We start from the raw sequence: 10,695 nt of genomic DNA on the forward strand, positions 1-10,695 counted from the left end.
GTGAGAATGAGATGCACCATAATCATCTGTTTGTAGTGAAACTAAAGGAAACGGAACTAATGACGTAACAATCAATACTTGCTCACAAGAGAAGATAACTCTGCAATACGCAAAGACGGAATAACGACCATCTCAGTTACATTAATGTATTACAATGTTCTTTTTTTCCTTTTTGTTTTTTAACATTTTCATCGATACATCGTGTTTATCCTTTTGTTATTAATCTTAAAAAAGCATGAAATTTCTCTTCTAAATAGTGCATATACATATCATATTAAATTTCAGCAAATTGCAAACTGCTCAAAATGACTTTATCAAAAAATGGGTAGAACTTGTCCCGGTTTTCCCTTATGTTTATGTCGGTGTTAAAATATCATTAGAACTTGTGCTTTATTGTTATTCCTCGACTTGCCGACTCTAAATAAAGCTCAAACTGTGTACTCAGTCTAAGTAATCTTCATCATATTTATAATGATATTGTTCATGTTCTACCTGAATGCGACATAACAACATATGCATGTCACAAACAAGATAGCGCTTCCCACGACACTAGAGCGAGACATTCTACTTTTTAAAGATGGCGGATTTATCTGTTGTCACACCTTCAATAGAATACGGACTTGTGTCGGATGCACACCCGGAGTTGTTCGACACGCGTGCGATGCCGAAACCAAAGCAGGACCTGAAACCAGGGCAGCTTCCTAGTCCCATTAACCAGCAATTCTTTCATGATGTACGCATGTATTAATACTTATCTAACGATTAACTTTGTACGTCGGCAGGTTACTACTGTATTGGCACTCGTCAGCTTAACACCTTCGTTAGCTTAAATTATGATACAGTTTGAGATATGTTTATTTGGTTTAAAAACAATCCTATATAAATGCATTTTGATATATTGTTTAGTTAATGACACTATAGATGAGCACCTATTTTTTATATACAACTATGTATTATTTTTGTGTGGCTTTGCTGCAAAATATTCGATATCAAATTTAATAATATATTAAAAAGATATTTTGCGAGATTCTACTCCGTATCCCATTCATCATCACTGGTCAAATCGTCGTGTCATTTTTTCCAGCATCAGCATCTGTAAGTTTCAGTTTTCCCGGTATATTATAATATATTTGTCGTTGTTCGCACACACACTGGTCAACGATGCGGTCAATGTAAATCCTGGTTTCGGCTTACGCTAGCCGAGGGGGTTAGCGTTTTTATATATTAGTTATATCATATCATATTTCTATTTTGGTTTTATGTTATGTAAGTGTTCTGTGTCTTTCGGTGTCTCAGAGAAGGAGCAGATTGCTCCGAAAATTTGAAATGAATCCGAATCCTTCAAACAAAGGATCCAGTGTTACAACGGAATTTGCCTTTGATATTACTGATATATTTGTGATTTTTAATTCTCTGTATATAAAGATACATAAATTATATAATATCTATGATCTTTCCAATGTTTGTGTGAATTTTTAACAGGGTTATGTGATTGTGAAGGAGTTTTTTTACCCGTTCGGAACTAGATCCTTGCAGACAAGCCATACAAGACCAGGTAGAAAGGCTCGCTCAAAAACTATTCAAAGCTGGTAAAATCAAAGGTTAGATTATAGCTGTATATCCCGTTCTGATGACTGTAGAAAGAGCTACTCTGTATATATGGAAATAGCCTCATAGGTTATATATAACCATAAAACGTCGCCTTACAGTAAGAACGTGTTTTGCAAAAAATTGAAATAAACACTGTTTACGTTATAAAACCAGTGAGACGCAGAATTGAAAAATAGTCAATCATGTGTTTGTTATATGTGTGTTATTATCCCAATCATGTGTTTGTTATATGTGTGTTATTATATCAATCATGTGTTTGTTGTATGTGTGTTTTTATCTCAATCATGTGTTTGTTATATGTATGTTATTATCTCAATCATGTGTTTGTTGCATGTCTGTTTTTATCTCAATCATGTGTTTGTTATATGTGTGTTATTATCTCAATCATGTGTTTGTTGTATGTGCGTTATTATCTCAATCATGTGTTTGTTATATGCGTGTTATTATCTCATTCATGTGTTTGTTATATGTGTGTTATTATCTCAATCATGTGTTTGTTGCATGTCTGTTTTTATCTCAATCATGTGTTTGTTATATTTGTGTTATTATCTCAATCATGTGTTTGTTGTCTGTGTGTTATTATTCCAATCATGTGTTTGTTGTATGTGTGTTATTATCACAATCATGTGTTTGTTGTATGTGTGTTATTATTCCAATCATGTGTTTGTTATATGTGTGTTATTATCTCAATCATGGGTTTGTTGTATGTGCGTTATTATCTCAATCATGTGTTTGTTATATGCGTGTTATTATCTCAATCATGTGTTTGTTATAGGTGTGTTATTATCTCAATCATGTATTTGTTGTATGTGTGTTATTTTCTCAATCATGTGTTTGTTATATGTGTGTTATTATCTCAATCATATGTTTGTTGTATGTGTGTTATTATCTCAATCATATGTTTGTTATATGTGTGTTATTATCTCAATCCTGTGTTTGTTATATGTGTGTTATTATCTCAATCATATGTTTGTTATATGTGTGTTATTATCTCAATCATGTGTTTGTTGCATGTCTGTTTTTATCTCAATCATGTGTTTGTTATATGTGTGGTATTATCTCAATCATGTGTTTGTTGTATGTGTGTTATTATCTCAATTATGTGTTTGTTATATGTGTGTTATTTTCTCAATCATGTGTTTGTTATATGTGTGTTATTATCTCAATCATATGTTTGTTATATGTGTGTTATTATCTCAATCCTGTGTTTGTTATATGTGTGTTATTATCTCAATCCTGTGTTTGTTATATGTGTGTTATTATCTCAATCATGTGTTTGTTGTATGTGTGTTATTATCTCAATCATGTGTTTGCTATATGTGTGTTATTTTCTCAATCATGTGTTTGTTATATGTGTGTTATTATCTCAATCATGTGTTTGTTGTATGTGTGTTATTATCTCAATCATGTGTTTGTTGTATGTGTGTTATTATTCCAATCATGTGTTTGTTGTATGTGTGTTATTATTTCAATCATGTGGTGTTTTTTTAATGTGTATTTTTATTGAAATTCTACAGTCGGCTGTAGAGCTTTTGATAAAATCATAGCTCTTCATCGAAGTCGTATATATATCACATCTACATTTTAAATAGTTGCTTTCATTGATTAGCAACGATTCAATTGATAACTGTTAATAACCATATTAAATCGTCCAGATAATAGCTTTGTCTTTGCAAAGTGTAATTTAGTTTTGGTAAACTGCAACTATTACCAAATTGTGAAGGTACAATCATCTGTATATGTCTTACGCTTATCTTTAGATATTTGGCACAAACTTTGCACTCTAAACCTTCAAGTGGTGAACTTGATTAAAAATGACTGAATCCCGTCTTTGCGTATTGCAGAGTTATCTTCTCTTGTGAGCAGGTATTTATTGTTACTTCATTGATTTGTGTGAGAAAATTACGTCGTTTTCTCACACAAACCAATGACATTACTCCCACAAACCAATGACGTAATAATCAATACCTGCTCACAAGAGAAGATAACTCTGCAGTACGCAAAGACGGAATACTGTAACTGACAAAACAACATGAACGTTCCTTACGAGACAGGTGTTAGGGGATGTATGAAGATACTGAGAATTCAACCATCAACACGGATATAACTTTTCAGAAGAAAGCCAATTACTCAAATATGCATTAATGTATTTCCATTTTAAGTATAACTAGACAAACTTTTATTTATAATTTTATATGAAACTTAAATAGTACGTTACATATTAAGAGTCACGGGTTTCATTTCTGTTGGTAATCTCTGGCTTTCAGCCCTACAATAATCTACTCTTTCTACAAATAACGATCTATAAAATTCGTGTGACTCTCCAATGTTTACCAAATCATTGCAGATCTCTACAGTAAATATGGACTTTTTGAAAGATTAACCTACATTGAGAAAGATTTCCCTGGGGCGAACATCATGTTGCACAAATACCCAGAGCTATCTCAGGTATGTTTCATAGAAAACACCATCTTGTAGTTGTAGTTTATTTTTATTTTTATCTAATATACTTGAACAAATCACATTAATCAGCGATACAATTTGGTAGAAAAAAAACAGTCAAAATTGTTAAAACTAAGGCAAAATATAAACATTTGAACTGATTTTCAAGGATTGGGGGGAAAAGACTAAAGAAAGTTTGGTCGGGGAACCTCGAGCACGAGAGGCCAACACGAAAACAATAACTGAAACAACACACATAGAGAAATAGAATAAATACCGAGTTCAAAATAAAATTCGATAACCGATATAAAAAACAATTTACATATGGGTTACGCATAACTATATAGTTTCTTTTTCATAAAGAAATTTAGGTTAATGTGTTAATATATTAACATTCCATAAGCACATTTTACCATTGCATAGTTATAGATTTCATATTGAAATTATACAATGGTACATGTAATGGTACATGTGTGTAACTGGCTTTCTTGTATAGGCATTTAAAAACCTGTGGACCAATGAGCGTCTTCTGAATGTGGTTGAACAACTCATTGGACCGGAAATAGCCGGGCATCCATTATGGAATCTGCGTACAAAAACACCCCAGAACGAGGCTACTACAGTTCCATGGCATCAAGGTAAATTAACATAGTATTTATATCAAAGGTCGTATAACAAAACGAAAAAGGGTTAATTGGTCTTCTCGTCCTTTTTCTTCTTCTTCTTCTTCTTCTTCTTCTTCTTCTTCTTCTTCTTCTTCTTCTTCTTCTTCTTCTTCTTCTTCTTCTTCTTCTTCGTCTTCTTCTCCTTCTTCTTCTTCTTATTTCGATTTTGCCCTTGTGTGATAACTAATGTACAACAGCCTATTTACAGTACTAATGGTATTAATAATTTCGAATTTTAGACTCTGCCTATTTGGACAACAAGTCTTACAAAGTTCTACAGCCCATGGCCTGGATACCTTTACTGGATGTAACAGCTCACAATGGATGTATGCAGGTACGATAGTACCTCGTCCATCTTACCACTTTCAAGCTTTCGTTATGATTTATGGGACAACAGCATTACTTGGAAAATCAAGTTTAACTAATTGATTTCCTGACGTATTTGGATAAGGCCCAAGTTTTAGCATCTTGTTAATAACCTCATATTCATATACTGAATCACTAGCTTGAAAGTGAGAAAAAACAGATAGATGAATGTAACGTCATGGACTTGAACACCATTTTAAGCCACGTTTCAAAAAACATCGCCACAGTGTAAATAATCACTAAGTTCCTCATACTAATAAATTAATTTTATACAATAACCAATTACGAAAAGATATTCTGCTACACAAAAATAAATAAACATTTTTTGAATTACATAAAGTTTTAATATTTAAATGATGTTATTTCACTTTTGATATCTTCAGGTTGTTCATGGGGGGCCACCGAGCAGGAAAGGTTGCCACTCATCAGTGTTGTCATGGAGGCACGTGGTATGTTATGGTGGATGAAAATGAAATGCAGAAAAGTCTCGGTAAGATATTTTTGTATAACATATATTGTTCCTTTAATTCAAATAACAGTACAATGTATGATGCTATGTTTACCTTGTTGTTGGGTTTTTTTCGTGAGAAAAAGAGTGCTTGTTGGCAAACCTTTTAGTTTAGCTGTTACCTTAATTTGACGTGTATATCCGTTCCGAACAGTTCTATTCAGAAAGTTATACTTTTATAAAAGGTCATCATGTTGTTTAATGACAAATTTGAAAAGTACAAAAAATATAAGAATCTGTAGCAAACGGGTGCTAATTAATTATAACAATCATAATTAAGACTTTTTCAAGGGAGAGAACTCCTATATAAACCCCATGTGTATTATATAAGGTTACATTATTTTTAACTATTTTATACCAGGGCCCGTATTCATGAAACCATTCTCATGCTCAAGCATGGATTTTGTGTTCAAGCCAAATGTCTTGTTCTTGTTGTAACTTAATAAATAGATCTTGTTTTGTCAATGATTTGGAAACATTTTGAAGAAACTTGAAGCTAAATACTGTTTCAATACATTTGACTTTTTGATCGTTTGACATTATTTAAGCTAGTTACAAGAAAGTTGGCTTGATCACAGAATCCCTGCTTGAGCACGAGAACATGAATACCGGCCCTGTGCAATCCTATGTGTGTCTAACGTTCATCTACAATAATTTCCATGCTTAAAGCATTCATTTGTGTTGGGAAAGTAGTTCTGTATTAGTTCACAAGAATTTTTAATTCTTTTTCATTATACAGGTGTAAACCCTGCAACTGATATAGTCACGTGTGAGATTCCTTATGGTGGAATGTTACTGTTAAATAACATGATACCACACAGAAGGTAGGGAACACAAAAACATTATTTCACATCTTTGTTGTTCTTAAAGTATGTAGCACGAGAATAATATCATTTATTTCAGTGCGTTTCAATCAATGTTGTTCAAAGTTTATATTAAGCATGCGCAGTAACACCAGACATTAATGACAGAGAGGGAAACTGGATCATTAATTAGGGCATGACATTTTGTTTGAAACAGAAAAAAACACGTTCTGAAGATAATAATACCATTTCAAATATCACAAGACATTTTAAAATGCAGGTGTTTGTTCGTGTAAAATCAGATTGAGACGTTTTAGAACGTTTGTATGTAGCTATGTAAATTCATACAAAACTGCATAGTTATTATTTGTATTACATTGAGCCGGATTAATTTTTAAACATATTTGTTCAAATTGACTTATAAAAATTTACCTCACATTAAAAAAGAAATACCATCACAATCACTAATTTGCTTCAATAGCTTTATATTTTCATCAGAAGTGCATTTCAAGTGCATGATCCCTTAGTTGTATTTATTTTAAAAAAACACATGAGGAAGTAGAGTTCAAAATATTTAAATCTGCTTGGTAGATATACGCAAATAGTGGTCTCTGAAAAGACAGGATTGCTTACTATAGACAGTTTTCTCGAGGTGGGGATGCATATCAAAGTAGATAGCATTTATCCTTAAGTAAACGTGTGTTATTCTTGCAGTCTCCCAAATATGTCCGGGGATATTTGATGGAGTCTTGATCTTCGCTGGCAAAAACCAGATCTACCATATGGATTCTACGATTTGAAACAGGGCGTTCTTATGAGGACTTCCAAAGATCCAAACTTCAAAATGTCCTGGGAAGTCTTTGACAGTGCCATTCGACATAAACTTTTAAGAGAGGCAACCGTAGAGGTTCTTATTTTTGGCATCTTTTATTTGCCTCTTTCATGTTTAATTATTTCAGTTCGCAAAAGGGAACTTAAGGATATTGGCATGCAGAAACTGTAAATGTATAATATGATAGTGTTTTGGAAGTATATCAATTATTCTAATATACATAAGTATATTCGATTTATATGTTATGTTAAAATGGTACTATAAACATAATTTACTATTAATTCCTCTGTAAAACGTATAACTTAACCTATGTTATATATTTATGCTGTGTTAACTGACTGCCAGAGAGCAATCAGCATAGTATAGTACAGAGATTTCACACAAAAAATGAAAATGATGAAACGAAATCAAAACTTGTTTGAAACTGTCAAACAATGTCACAATATGTAAAATATAAAGCTTGATTTCATCTGATGTTTAGATTATTTGTTTCAAAACAAGAAATATGTAGCGCATCTATTATGGAGAGAAGACGAATACTTGTTTAACCGTTACTTAAGTCAAATCTTAACTCTATTATATTGCTATGTTTCATTTGCTGTGTTGTTAGAATGAAGACGAGGACGACTTTGACACAACTATTCAGGGGCCATGGATGAAGAAATGGGAAATTGTGCACGTGAACCGCCATGTTGAAAGCTACAAGGAGGTCCGCCAAGCTGATAGGTCATAACTTTCTGTAACTGTATTGATGTTTAAAAAATATGAGTAATTGTATGGAATGCTTTTTATACTTCATCCTGTGTTGAGTTAATGAATTTGCAGAGGTTTGTGGAATCTGTTCATATTCAAAAATAGGAGGAACATGGCAGTTGGAACTGTAAATCAATGTTTAGTGAATTAAAATAAAACACGGCTTAAGGAAACTAACAACTTACGATGAACACGAAAATTACGCGTCGACACCAAAGCAGCCATTTACTACCTTTAAAATTACCTTTGTGTTGCATTTCAAAGAAATTACATATTGTTGTCAATTGTTATTGATAAGAAATCAAACAAACACACAGATGTGTGTGTTTTCTTCCATGTGTTTTTTTGTGTTATTTGTGTCTAACAGCTGAATATAATAAATTATTGGTAATTTATTATAACTCATTCTTCCAATGACAGAGACTGACTATTTTAGCAGTAAATTACATGATTTAAAAAATACTCAATAGATATATAATAACATTAATAATGTTTATTCTAAATACTCAATAGATATATAATAACATTTATAATGTGTATTCTAAATACTCAATAGATATATAATAACATTAATAATGTGTATTCTAAATACTCAATAGATACATAATAACATTAATAATGTGTATTCTAAATACTCAATAGATATATAATAACATTAATAATGTGTATTCTAAATACTCAAGAGATATTATAACATTAATAATGTTTATTCTAAATACTCAATAGTTATATTATAACAATGATAATGTTTATTCTAATGTATCTGTTTCGGTTATGTTAATGATCTTGTGTTAAATTATTGGCCACTTTGCTTAAATCATGTTTTGGCTCGTACATGTATATACTTAAAACCTTGTAAATTCTTAGTCATATTGGACTTTTACTATAATGCAATTCGCTTTATTATGTAACACTTCCACATTAGGCAGTGTAATAATACCGTTATTTAGAGGATATTTAATGTTTTCCGTTGAATACCATACAGTATATTTTATGGGTATAACAGAGTATCGAAAATATCGTTTTATCACATAATGTACTATGTTATCCAGTGAATATACCCATGTCATATTTTTTTGCGTATTTACCCATGTTATATGACCTATCAGCCCTGTGATTGGTTGTAAGTTTCAATTGTGACGTCATGCCAAGGACAAGTACATGACGTCACAAACTTACGAACTTGAGTCACAATGGCGGCTTTTTACATTTCATGGTTGCATAAAAATTGCCGTTTTACACGAATAAATGCCACAAATCTTGACTGTGTGATAAAAAGGATCTTACACTGGTTTTCAGTTCATATAGCCATTATGAAACTCGTTACGAAGTTTTCATTGCAGCTCGCCAGAGGTTCGCTAAATAGAAACATATTTGGACTAGTTTCATCAATCTCATATGAAATGGAAACTCATAAAAGGTCCTATACATGAATATATTATCTCATACGAGTGAAATATATATGATATTCAACGTAATACCATTAAAGATCCTTAATATGGTATTAACGAGAAAAATCATTAAATATATTTAATATGGTATTTAACGAGAAAAACATTAATTTCTTTATTGATTACTTTTTTAAGAACATGACGCAGATATTGCTGCATCAAAAAGTATTATCTAAATCGAAGTAATGTTATCCTGATCTCAATATTTCCAATGCAATTGGACCAATAAATACAATGTATTAAAACTTTTTTGAACATGTGATATTATTTGTAATTAAAATTTGACGTCAACAAAATTGGACACAAATTGTGCCCTTTGGTGAATTTCGATGCTAATATAATTGTTTTTTAATTATTACCATAACAAATCTTAATAACCATTAATGTAGGCATCAAAAAAAAAACCTACATGGGAAGGTATTGATCAGCATGAATGATTTTTTGTTATTTATTGATTACATTTAGATTAATTAATAAAGATTAATTAAGTACTTGTACTTATTTCAAGAGTGGCCAGGTGGTATTCAAACCATTTCCCCTTCTCCTCACCACGTACATCACTAAGGACAGCATTAGTGACTGAATATTGCTGCCTCTAATGGTTGTTTTTTAGTGTTTAACAAATCATCTTCCAGTCTCACTATGCCTGTATATACTTACGCACAAATGACTTTAGGACTCACACAACTAAATCATTTACTATATGTTATTACCAAACATTTTAGCTAATAACTTTAATATTTGAAGTTCAAAACTAGTGACAACTGTCTAGATTCATAAATACATACCTTGCAAAGGCTACAAAATGACTTTTTTGGTAGGTTTAGTGGCATATTGGAGTGTCACAGCGCCAAGAAGTTGACAACCGGAAGTATACAAGCAAAACCGGTGACCCAAAACATAAACGCCCCCAGACATTTTGCCCCTGTGCAAATCCGCACACAGACATGGAAATATATCAAAAGTATATATTTTTCAAAAGTTTAATACCTGAACATTTTATTTATCTAAAAATCTGTCATCAGTTCCTTATTAAACTCCTTCAGTGGCACAGTAATTAGCCGGAACCTATTTCAGATAGGAACTACAAACGTATGAAACACTTGCTGATTGGCTGATTTAGTTGTGTGAGTCCTTTAACACCTGAGTTAGGTATGTATGTACTGTACCTCAAAATGAATCGGAACACCTCAGGTTTTCTAGATATATTCTTATTAGCATAGCATTTGGAGCACCTCTGTCTCTGTTTATGTATATGTGTATG

At 31.9% G+C, this 10,695-nt stretch overlaps 1 pseudogene; it reads left to right on the forward strand.

The window, feature by feature from the left end:
* The first annotated feature begins 577 nt into the window (after positions 1–577).
* On the forward strand, positions 578–7,960 carry LOC110440577 (annotated as a pseudogene).
* The last annotated feature ends 2,735 nt before the right edge of the window (positions 7,961–10,695 follow it).

Source organism: Mizuhopecten yessoensis, unplaced genomic scaffold, assembly GCF_002113885.1.
Source record: "Mizuhopecten yessoensis strain PY_sf001 unplaced genomic scaffold, ASM211388v2 scaffold11185, whole genome shotgun sequence".
Classification (NCBI taxonomy): domain Eukaryota; kingdom Metazoa; phylum Mollusca; class Bivalvia; order Pectinida; family Pectinidae; genus Mizuhopecten; species Mizuhopecten yessoensis.